Here is an 11,064-nt window from a genome sequence, read left to right on the forward strand (position 1 = left end):
GTGTGTGGAGGGCAGTATGAGGTGTCAGTGAGGAGTGTGGAGGGCAGTGTGAGATGTCAGTGAGGAGTGTGGAGGGCAGTATGAGGTGTCAGTGAGGAGTGTGGAGGGCAGTATGAGGTGTCAGTGAGGAGTGTGGAGGGCAGTATGCAGTGTCAGTGAGGTGTGTGGAGGGCAGTATGAGGTGTCAGTGAGGAGTGTGGAGGGCAGTATGAGGTGTCAGTGAGGTGTGTGGAGGGCAGTATGAGGTGTCAGTGAGGTGTGTGGAGGGCAGTATGAGGTGTCAGTGAGGAGTGTGGAGGGCAGTATGAGGTGTCAGTGAGGTGTGTGGAGGGCAGTATGAGGTGTCAGTGAGGAGTGTGGAGGGCAGTATGAGGTGTCAGTGAGGTGTGTGCAGGGCAGTATGAGGTGTCAGTGAGGTGTGTGGAGGGCAGTATGAGGTGTCAGTGAGGTGTGTGGAGGGCAGTATGAGGTGTCAGTGAGGTGTGTGGAGGGCAGTATGAGGTGTCAGTGAGGAGTGTGGAGGGCAGTATGAGGTGTCAGTGAGGAGTGTGGAGGGCAGTATGCAGTGTCAGTGAGGTGTGTGGAGGGCAGTATGAGGTGTCAGTGAGGAGTGTGGAGGGCAGTATGAGGTGTCAGTGAGGAGTGTGGAGGGCAGTATGAGGTGTCAGTGAGGTGTGTGCAGGGCAGTATGAGGTGTCAGTGAGGAGTGTGGAGGGCAGTATGAGGTGTCAGTGAGGTGTGTGGAGGGCAGTATGAGGTGTCAGTGAGGTGTGTGCAGGGCAGTATGAGGTGTCAGTGAGGAGTGTGGAGGGCAGTGTGAGGTGTCAGTGAGGTGTGTGCAGGGCAGTATGAGGTGTCAGTGAGGTGTGTGGAGGGCAGTATGAGGTGTCAGTGAGGAGTGTGGAGGGCAGTGTGAGATGTCAGTGAGGAGTGTGGAGGGCAGTATGAGGTGTCAGTGAGGAGTGTGGAGGGCAGTATGAGGTGTCAGTGAGGAGTGTGGAGGGCAGTATGAGGTGTCAGTGAGGTGTGTGGAGGGCAGTATGAGGTGTCAGTGAGGAGTGTGGAGGGCAGTATGCAGTGTCAGTGAGCAGTGTGGAGGGCAGTATGAGATGTTAGTGAGGAGTGTGGAGGGCAGTATGAGGTGTCAGTGAGGTGTGTGGAGGGCAGTATGAGGTGTCAGTGAGGAGTGTGGAGGGCAGTATGCAGTGTCAGTGAGGAGTGTGGAGGGCAGTATGAGATGTTAGTGAGGAGTGTGGAGGGCAGTATGAGGTGTCAGTGAGGAGTGTGGAGGGCAGTATGAGGTGTCAGTGAGGTGTGTGGAGGGCAGTATGAGGTGTCAGTGAGGTGTGTGGAGGGCAGTATGAGGTGTCAGTGAGGAGTGTGGAGGGCAGTATGCAGTGTCAGTGAGGAGTGTGGAGGGCAGTATGAGATGTTAGTGAGGAGTGTGGAGGGCAGTATGAGGTGTCAGTGAGGAGTGTGGAGGGCAGTATGAGGTGTCAGTGAGGTGTGTGGAGGGCAGTATGAGTTGTCAGTGAGGTGTGTGGAGGGCAGTATGAGGTGTCAGTGAGGAGTGTGGAGGGCAGTATGCAGTGTCAGTGAGGAGTGTGGAGGGCAGTATGAGATGTTAGTGAGGAGTGTGGAGGGCAGTATGAGGTGTCAGTGAGGTGTGTGGAGGGCAGTATGAGGTGTCAGTGAGGAGTGTGGAGGGCAGTATGCAGTGTCAGTGAGGAGTGTGGAGGGCAGTATGAGATGTTAGTGAGGAGTGTGGAGGGCAGTATGAGGTGTCAGTGAGGTGTGTGGAGGGCAGTATGAGGTGTCAGTGAGGAGTGTGGAGGGCAGTATGAGGTGTCAGTGAGGTGTGTGGAGGGCAGTATGAGGTGTCAGTGAGGAGTGTGGAGGGCAGTATGCAGTGTCAGTGAGGAGTGTGGAGGGCAGTATGAGATGTTAGTGAGGAGTGTGGAGGGCAGTATGAGGTGTCAGTGAGGTGTGTGGAGGGCAGTATGAGGTGTCAGTGAGGAGTGTGGAGGGCAGTATGAGGTGTCAGTGAGGAGTGTGGAGGGCAGTATGAGGTGTCAGTGAGGTGTGTGGAGGGCAGTATGAGGTGTCAGTGAGGTGTGTGGAGGGCAGTATGAGGTGTCAGTGAGGTGTGTGGAGGGCAGTATGAGGTGTCAGTGAGGAGTGTGGAGGGCAGTATGAGGTGTCAGTGAGGAGTGTGGAGGGCAGTATGCAGTGTCAGTGAGGTGTGTGGAGGGCAGTATGAGGTGTCAGTGAGGAGTGTGGAGGGCAGTATGAGGTGTCAGTGAGGAGTGTGGAGGGCAGTATGAGGTGTCAGTGAGGTGTGTGCAGGGCAGTATGAGGTGTCAGTGAGGAGTGTGGAGGGCAGTATGAGGTGTCAGTGAGGTGTGTGGAGGGCAGTATGAGGTGTCAGTGAGGAGTGTGGAGGGCAGTATGAGGTGTCAGTGAGGAGTGTGGAGGGCAGTATGAGGTGTCAGTGAGGTGTGTGCAGGGCAGTATGAGGTGTCAGTGAGGTGTGTGGAGGGCAGTGTGAGGTGTCAGTGAGGAGTGTGGAGGGCAGTATGAGGTGTCAGTGAGGAGTGTGGAGGGCAGTATGCAGTGTCAGTGAGGTGTGTGGAGGGCAGTATGAGGTGTCAGTGAGGAGTGTGGAGGGCAGTATGAGGTGTCAGTGAGGTGTGTGGAGGGCAGTATGAGGTGTCAGTGAGGTGTGTGGAGGGCAGTATGAGGTGTCAGTGAGGAGTGTGGAGGGCAGTATGAGGTGTCAGTGAGGTGTGTGGAGGGCAGTATGAGGTGTCAGTGAGGAGTGTGGAGGGCAGTATGAGGTGTCAGTGAGGTGTGTGCAGGGCAGTATGAGGTGTCAGTGAGGTGTGTGGAGGGCAGTATGAGGTGTCAGTGAGGAGTGTGGAGGGCAGTATGAGGTGTCAGTGAGGAGTGTGGAGGGCAGTATGCAGTGTCAGTGAGGTGTGTGGAGGGCAGTATGAGGTGTCAGTGAGGAGTGTGGAGGGCAGTATGAGGTGTCAGTGAGGTGTGTGGAGGGCAGTATGAGGTGTCAGTGAGGAGTGTGGAGGGCAGTATGAGGTGTCAGTGAGGTGTGTGGAGGGCAGTATGAGGTGTCAGTGAGGAGTGTGGAGGGCAGTATGAGGTGTCAGTGAGGAGTGTGGAGGGCAGTATGAGGTGTCAGTGAGGAGTGTGGAGGGCAGTGTGAGATGTCAGTGAGGAGTGTGGAGGGCAGTGTGAGGTGTCAGTGAGGAGTGTGGAGGGCAGTGTGAGATGTCAGTGAGGAGTGTGGAGGGCAGTATGAGGTGTCAGTGAGGAGTGTGGAGGGCAGTATGCAGTGTCAGTGAGGAGTATGAAACAGGGTGTGAGATAGAGTGGAAGTATTGGTGGGGGGTGACGTGTTACGGTCGGTAATATCTCACCCGCTCGGTGTCTCATCTCCCCAGATCCGCCGGTGTTTCCGCCCGGTGGCCTCCAGAAGACGTCGCTAGTCGCTGGCTGATGTCCCGGATGTAGAAAATCGGCTCTCCATTCATCCACCTGGCTGCTGCTTGCGTCTCGAGCCTCTTTACCACAGGCGACTCGCTGGTTGGCCAAAGCTTCTGATTGGACGTATATAGAAAGGGCAACTTATTGGAGCAGAGCTGTTGTGGAAAACATTTCGTCATCGTCACTAGACTTTATGCTCCTTGTATCTCCATACGCCGTGTACCGCTATCTGCATGCATTTCTACAGCTATATACTCTATATACTTCACTATATACACCATATATTACTATCTGTTTATTTTGTGTATCACTTTATATGCAATGTACACCGTATGAGCCTGTCTACACATTTACACTGTCCACCTGTATCTATATCCATAGTATACTTGCCTGTATACACTATATATCTCTATCTGTGTACCACTTTATATGCACTGCATATCGTATAAGTCTGTCTATTTACACTGTCCGCCTCTCTATATATGTATCCATACTACACTTTCCTATATATACACTATATATTACTATTAAGTATACTTGCCTATATACACACTATATCTGTACCCTGTGTACCACTTTATATGCACTGCATACCGCATAAGTCTCTCTATTTACACTGGCCCAGTGGCGTAGCAATGGGGATAGCCGCCATAGCGTTGCTATGGGGCCCCACGGCAGCCCTACGTCACAGGGGGCCCGCAGCTACCTGTTCTGAGAGGTATTTTTTGTTTTTTGTTTATTTTTATTTTCGCCGGCCGGGTCCCCCTCCCTCACCCTCACCTCGGCGGCGCCCCGCCCCCCGCCGCCTCACCTCGGGTCCCCCCTCAGCAGCGAGAGAGCGGCATATCCAGGAAGCTCCGGCGGGGTAAACAGCCACTAGAGGTTCAGCTGCCTCCGGGCTACTGTGTCCCCACTGTATTGCTGCTCGCACCGCTTCTATTGCGAGCAGCAATACAGTGGGGACACAGTAGCCCGGAGGCAGCTGAACCTCTAGTGGCTGTTTACCCCGCCGGAGCTTCCTGGATATGCCGCTCTCTCGCCGCTGAGGGGGGACCCGAGGTGAGGCGGCGGGGGGCGGGGCGCCGAGGTGAGAGGGGGGGGGTGGCCGGCGGGCGGGCGAAAATAAAAATAATAATTATCCTCTCAGGACAGGTAGCTGCGGGCCCTCTGTGACGTCACGTAGGGCTGTCGTGGGGCCATCTCTCGCTGCTGATGGAAGGAGGGGGGACCCCAGGTGAGGCAGGGGGGATAAGGGTCGGGCCCCTACCCCACTAACTACTCAGCTACCTTCCCTCCCACCCGGCTACCTAACTGCCCACCCTGCCACCTAACTGAGGCTACCTAACTGAGGCTACCTAACTGCCCACCCTCCCACCCAGCTACCTAACTGCCCACCCTGCCACCTAAATGAGGCTACTTAACTGCCCACCCTGCCACCTAATTGAGGCTACCTAACTGCCCACCCTCCCACCCGGCTACCTAACTGCCCACCCGGCTACCTAACTGCCCACCCAGCTACCTAGCTGCCCACCTGGCTACCTATCTGCCTACCCTGCCACCCAGCTACCTAACTGCCCGCCCGGCTACCTAACTGCCCACCCAGCTACCTAACTGCCTACCCTGCCACCCAGCTACCTATCTGCCTACCCTGCTACCTATCTGCCTACCCTGCTATCCAGCTACCTAACTGCCCACCCAGCTACCTATCTGCCTACCCTGCCACCCAGCTACCTAACTGCCCACCCGGCTACCTAACTGCCCACCCTGCCACCCGGCTACCTAACTTCCCACTTCCCACTGCGCACCCTTCTACCTAACTTCCCACCCGGCTACCTAACTGCCCACCCGTCTACCTATTTGCCTACCCTCCCACCCTTCTACCTATCTGCCTACCCTCCCACCCAGCTACCTAACTGCCTACCCAGTGCAGTGCCTGCACCGCAAATAGTGTGCCAGCCTGCCCAACCACCCTCCCTCCAGGTAATTAATGTTAGCCCACTATAGACCTAACTACATATACTGCATTTTGTGGGGAAATCTGCCAGCAATCTGGTTGCATTTTGTGGGGAAATCTGCCGCCAATCTGGTTGCATTTTGTGGGGAAATCTGCCGACAATCTGGTTGCATATTGTAGGAAAATCTGCCAACAATCTGGTTGCATTTTGTGGGGAAATCTGCCGACAATCTGGTTGCATATTGTGTGGAAATCTGCCGACAATCTGGTTGCATATTGTGTGGAAATCTGCCGACAATCTGGTTGCATTTTGTGGGGAAATCTGCCGACAATCTGGTTGCATATTGTAGGGAAATCTGCCGACAATCTGGTTGCATTTTGTGGGGAAATCTGCCAAAAATCTGGTTGCATTTCGTGGGGAAATCTGCCGACAATCTGGTTGCATATTGTGTGGAAATCTGCCGACAATCTGGTTGCATATTGTGTGGAAATCTGCCGACAATCTGGTTGCATTTTGTTGGGAAATCTGCCAACAATCTGGTTGCATATTGTAGGGAAATCTGCCGACAATCTGGTTGCATATTGTAGGGAAATCTGCTGACAATCTGGTTGCATTTTGTGGGAAAATCAGATTTCCCCACAAAATGTTTGGGTAGGAGGTCCGAGGTCCGTGGGGTTGGAAGGTCGTGGAGGGCCCATAAATTGTTTTTGCTATGGGGCCCAGTCATTTCTAGCTACGCCCCTGCACTGGCCACCTCTAAATATCCATAGTATACTTCACTATATATTACTATCTGTGTATTTTGTGTATCACTTTATATGCAATGTACACCGTATAAGCCTGTCTACACATTTACACTGTCAACCTGTATCTATATCCATAGTATACTTGCCTGTATACACTATATATCTCTATCTGTGTACCACTTTATTTGCACTGCATATCGTATAAGTCTGTCTATTTACACTGTCCGCCTCTCTATATATTTATCCATACTACACTTTCCTATACTATATATTACTATCTCTCTGTATTCTGTCAGTCACTTTGTATGCAATGTATTCTGTATATTCCTGACTAATTCCACATTTACACTGTCCAGCTCTATCTACATAGTATACTTGCCAATATACACACTATATCTGTTCTCTGTGTACCACTTTATAGTTATTATTATAAGCCTGTCTATTTATGCTATCCACATTTATTCATATCCATAGTATACTTCTTAGTGCTAGTCTAGCTGAGGGGACCCGCAACCGGAGCAGTGCTTTTCAGCGCTGCCAGATTTGGGCGCAGCCGGCGCCTCCATAGACTTCAATAGGAATCACTCCTATTGAAGCGCTCAGTGAGTAACGTCGGCTCCGTCAGAAGACGGAGCCGAGGTTGCTTAAAAACATAATAATTCGGCCTCCAGCAATCGCTGGAAGCCAAATTATTTCATTCCCCCACTATCCATGGCGGCCTGGAGGGAGAATAGTAATTAAATCGGCCCGGACTTGTGCAGAAGCAGGATCAACTATATACCGCTGTATCCTGCGCCCAAGACTACCAGCGCCGATTTCAGATGTATTCCCCGCAACTGCTTTTTGCTTGTGGCAATATGGTTGTATCCACTAGTTTGTAAGAAATAGGGGACCCAGCAGGAAATGCAAACCACGCCAGCATCCGAATAGACTAGTTGTACCTGAAGCCCAGCAGCCAAAGTCTGCAGGCGAGGGGCCTGGTGAGCAATTTTAGCGTTGGTGTTTTCTGCTGGGTCCCTTATTTCTTTAAAATGAGTGGACTTGACAAAATAGCTGTGAACAGGAAGAGGCCTTTGGTCTATAAGGATTCCCAATGGGACCCCTCAACTAGACTAGCACACCCTCTTCTAACCTATATACACTATACAGTTTTATCTATATTCAATATAGATATCTATCTGTATGTATTCCTCAGATTTAGTGTGGTTGAGGTGAGACTCCTCATAAAGGGAAACCTCATATGGAAGATTCAGCTGCTCACTATTGACAAAGGCTGTTAATACCCAAATAAACAAGCTGAGAATTCAATCATGGGGGGTGACAGGCTGGACAGCTTAGATGGGCGGCTGTGCACTGAGGAGCCCGAGCAGTATAAGCTGGGCTTTATTGTGGCATGAAACCTGGTGTAAAGTAAGTTTGCAATTACTTGACACAACTGGACGCTGTAGCAGAGGAAGAGGCAGCTGAAGGAGGACGGTGAGGAACAGAGCAGGGGCTGGGGGCTTTGCTATGCTAGGTTGGGGGCTTTTCTGGGCTGGGGTTTTGCTATGCTTGCCTGGGGGCTTTGTTGGTTTGGGGTTTTGCTATGCTTGGCTGGGGGCTTAGTTGGGTTGGGGTTTTGCTATGCTTGGCTGGGGGCTTTGTTGGGCTGGGGCTTTGCTATGCTAGGTGGGGGGCTTTTCTGGGCTGGGGTTTTGCTATGCTTGCCTGGGGGCTTTGTTGGTTTGGGGTTTTGCTATGCTTGGCTGGGGGCTTTGTTGGGTTGAGGTTTTGCTATGCTTGGCTGGGGGCTTTGTTGGGTTGGGGTTTTACTATGCTTGGCTGGGGGCTTTGTTGGGTTGGGGTTTTGCTATGCTTGGCTGGGGGCTTAGTTGGGTTGGGGTTTTGCTATGCTTGGCTGGGGCTTTGTTGGGCTGGGGTTTTGCTATGCTTGGCTGGGGGCTTTGTTGGGCTGGGGTTTTGCTATGCCTGGCTGAGGGCTTTGTTGGGCTGGGGTTTTGCTATGCTTGGCTGGGGGCTTTGTTGGGCTGGGGTTTTGCTATGCTTGGCTGGGGGCTTTGTTGGGTTGGGGTTTTGCTATGCTTGGCTGAGGGCTTTGTTGGGCTGGGGTTTTGCTATGCTTGGCTGGGGGCTTTGTTGGGCTGGTGTTTTGCTATGCTTGGCTGGGGGCTTTGTTGGGCTGGGGCTTTGCTATGCTTGGCTGAGGGCTTTGTTGGGCTGGGGTTTTGCTATGCTTGGCTGAGGGCTTTGTTGGGCTCGGGTTTTGCTATGCTTGGCTGGGGGCTTTGTTGGGCTCGGGTTTTGCTATGCTTGGCTGGGGGCTTTGTTGGGCTGGGGCTTTGCTATGCTTGGCTGAGGGCTTTGTTGGGCTGGGGTTTTGCTATGCTTGGCTGAGGGCTTTGTTGGGTTGGGGTTTTGCTATGTTTGGCTGGGGGCTTTGTTGGGTTGGGGTTTTTGCTATGCTTGGCTGGTGGCTTAGTTGGGTTGGGGTTTTGCTATGCTTGGCTGGGGGCTTTGTTGGGCTGGGGCTTTGCTATGCTAGGTTGGGGGCTTTTCTGGGCTGGGGTTTTGCTATGCTTGCCTGGGGGCTTTGTTGGTTTGGGGTTTTGCTATGCTTGGCTGGGGGCTTTGTTGGGCTGGGGTTTTGCTATGCTTGCCTGGGGGCTTTGTTGGTTTGGGGTTTTGCTATGCTTGGCTGGGGGCTTTGTTGGGCTGGGGTTTTGCTATGCTTGGCTGGGGGCTTAGTTGGGCTGGGGTTTTGCTATGCTTGGCTGAGGGCTTTGTTGGGCTAGGGTTTTGCTATGCTTGGCTGGGGGCTTAGTTGGGCTGGGGTTTTGCTATGCTTGGCTGGGGGCTTTGTTGGGTTGGGGTTTTGCTATGCTTGGCTGAGGGCTTTGTTGGGTTGGGGTTTTGCTATGCTTGGCTGGGGGCTTAGTTGGGTTGGGATTTTGCTATGCTTGGCTGAGGGTTTTGTTGGGCTGGGGTTTTGCTATGCTTGGCTGAGGGCTTTGTAGGCCTGTGGTTTTGCTATGCTTGGCTGAGGGCTTTGTTGGGTTGGGGTTTTGCTATGCTTGGCTGGGGGCTTTGTTGGGCTGGGGTTTTGCTATGCTTGGCTGGTGGCTTTGTTGGGTTGAGGTTGTGCTATGCTTGGCTGAGGGCTTAGTTGGGTTGGGGTTTTGCTATGCTTGGCTGGGGGCTTAGTTGGGTTGGGGTTTTGCTATGCTTGGCTGGGGGCTTTGTTGGGTTGGGGTTTTGCTATGCTTGGCTGGGGGCTTAGTTGGGTTGGGGTTTTGCTATGCTTGGCTGGGGGCTTTGTTGGGCTGGGGTTTTGCTATGCTTGGCTGGGGGCTTTGTTGGGCTGGGGTTTTGCTATGCCTGGCTGAGGGCTTTGTTGGGCTGGGGTTTTGCTATGCTTGGCTGGGGGCTTTGTTGGGCTGGGGTTTTGCTATGCTTGGCTGGGGGCTTTGTTGGGTTGGGGTTTTGCTATGCTTGGCTGAGGGCTTTGTTGGGCTGGGGTTTTGCTATGCTTGGCTGGGGGCTTTGTTGGGCTGGTGTTTTGCTATGCTTGGCTGGGGGCTTTGTTGGGCTGGGGCTTTGCTATGCTTGGCTGAGGGCTTTGTTGGGCTGGGGTTTTGCTATGCTTGGCTGAGGGCTTTGTTGGGCTCGGGTTTTGCTATGCTTGGCTGGGGGCTTTGTTGGGCTCGGGTTTTGCTATGCTTGGCTGGGGGCTTTGTTGGGTTGGGGTTTTACTATGCTTGGCTGGGGGCTTTGTTGGGTTGGGGTTTTGCTATGCTTGGCTGGGGGCTTAGTTGGGTTGGGGTTTTGCTATGCTTGGCTGGGGGCTTTGTTGGGCTGGGGTTTTGCTATGCTTGGCTGGGGGCTTTGTTGGGCTGGGGTTTTGCTATGCCTGGCTGAGGGCTTTGTTGGGCTGGGGTTTTGCTATGCTTGGCTGGGGGCTTTGTTGGGCTGGGGTTTTGCTATGCTTGGCTGGGGGCTTTGTTGGGTTGGGGTTTTGCTATGCTTGGCTGAGGGCTTTGTTGGGCTGGGGTTTTGCTATGCTTGGCTGGGGGCTTTGTTGGGCTGGTGTTTTGCTATGCTTGGCTGGGGGCTTTGTTGGGCTGGGGCTTTGCTATGCTTGGCTGAGGGCTTTGTTGGGCTGGGGTTTTGCTATGCTTGGCTGAGGGCTTTGTTGGGCTCGGGTTTTGCTATGCTTGGCTGGGGGCTTTGTTGGGCTCGGGTTTTGCTATGCTTGGCTGGGGGCTTTGTTGGGCTGGGGCTTTGCTATGCTTGGCTGAGGGCTTTGTTGGGCTGGGGTTTTGCTATGCTTGGCTGAGGGCTTTGTTGGGTTGGGGTTTTGCTATGTTTGGCTGGGGGCTTTGTTGGGTTGGGGTTTTTGCTATGCTTGGCTGGTGGCTTAGTTGGGTTGGGGTTTTGCTATGCTTGGCTGGGGGCTTAGTTGGGTTGGGGTTTTGCTATGCTTGGCTGGGGGCTTTGTTGGGCTGGGGTTTTGCTATGCTTGGTTGAGGGCTTTGTTGGGCTGGGGTTTTGCTATGCTTGGCTGAGGGCTTTGTTGGGCTGGGGTTTTGCTATGCTTGGCTGAGGGCTTTGTTGGGCTGAGGTTTTGCTCTGCTTGGCTGGGGGCTTTGTTGGGCTGGGGTTTTGCTATGCTTGGCTGGGGGCTGTGTTTGGCTGGGGTTTTGCTATGCTTGGCTGAGGGCTTTGTTGGGCTGGGGTTTTGCTATGCTTGGCTGGGGGCTTTGTTGGGCTGCGGTTTTGCTATGCTTGGCTGAGGGCTTTGTTGGACTGGGGTTTTGCTATGCTTGGCTGAGGGCTTTGTTGGGCTGGGGTTTTGCTATGCTTGG

The 11,064-nt window shown here is 53.3% G+C and overlaps 1 protein-coding gene across 2 annotated transcripts in view; it reads right to left on the reverse strand.

The window, feature by feature from the left end:
• TEX2 (testis expressed 2) overlaps window positions 1-3,573 on the reverse strand; it is a 71,509-nt gene extending 67,936 nt beyond the window's left edge. For both annotated transcript variants that reach the window (XM_068262337.1, XM_068262335.1), the window contains exon 1: window positions 3,435-3,573. The gene's annotated coding sequence lies outside the window, so the exon portion shown is untranslated. The remainder of the gene's footprint in view (window positions 1-3,434) is intronic.
• Window positions 3,574-11,064: the final 7,491 nt, after the last annotated feature.

The sequence above is a fragment of the Hyperolius riggenbachi genome, chromosome 12 (genome assembly GCF_040937935.1).
Source record: "Hyperolius riggenbachi isolate aHypRig1 chromosome 12, aHypRig1.pri, whole genome shotgun sequence".
Lineage (NCBI taxonomy): Eukaryota > Metazoa > Chordata > Amphibia > Anura > Hyperoliidae > Hyperolius > Hyperolius riggenbachi.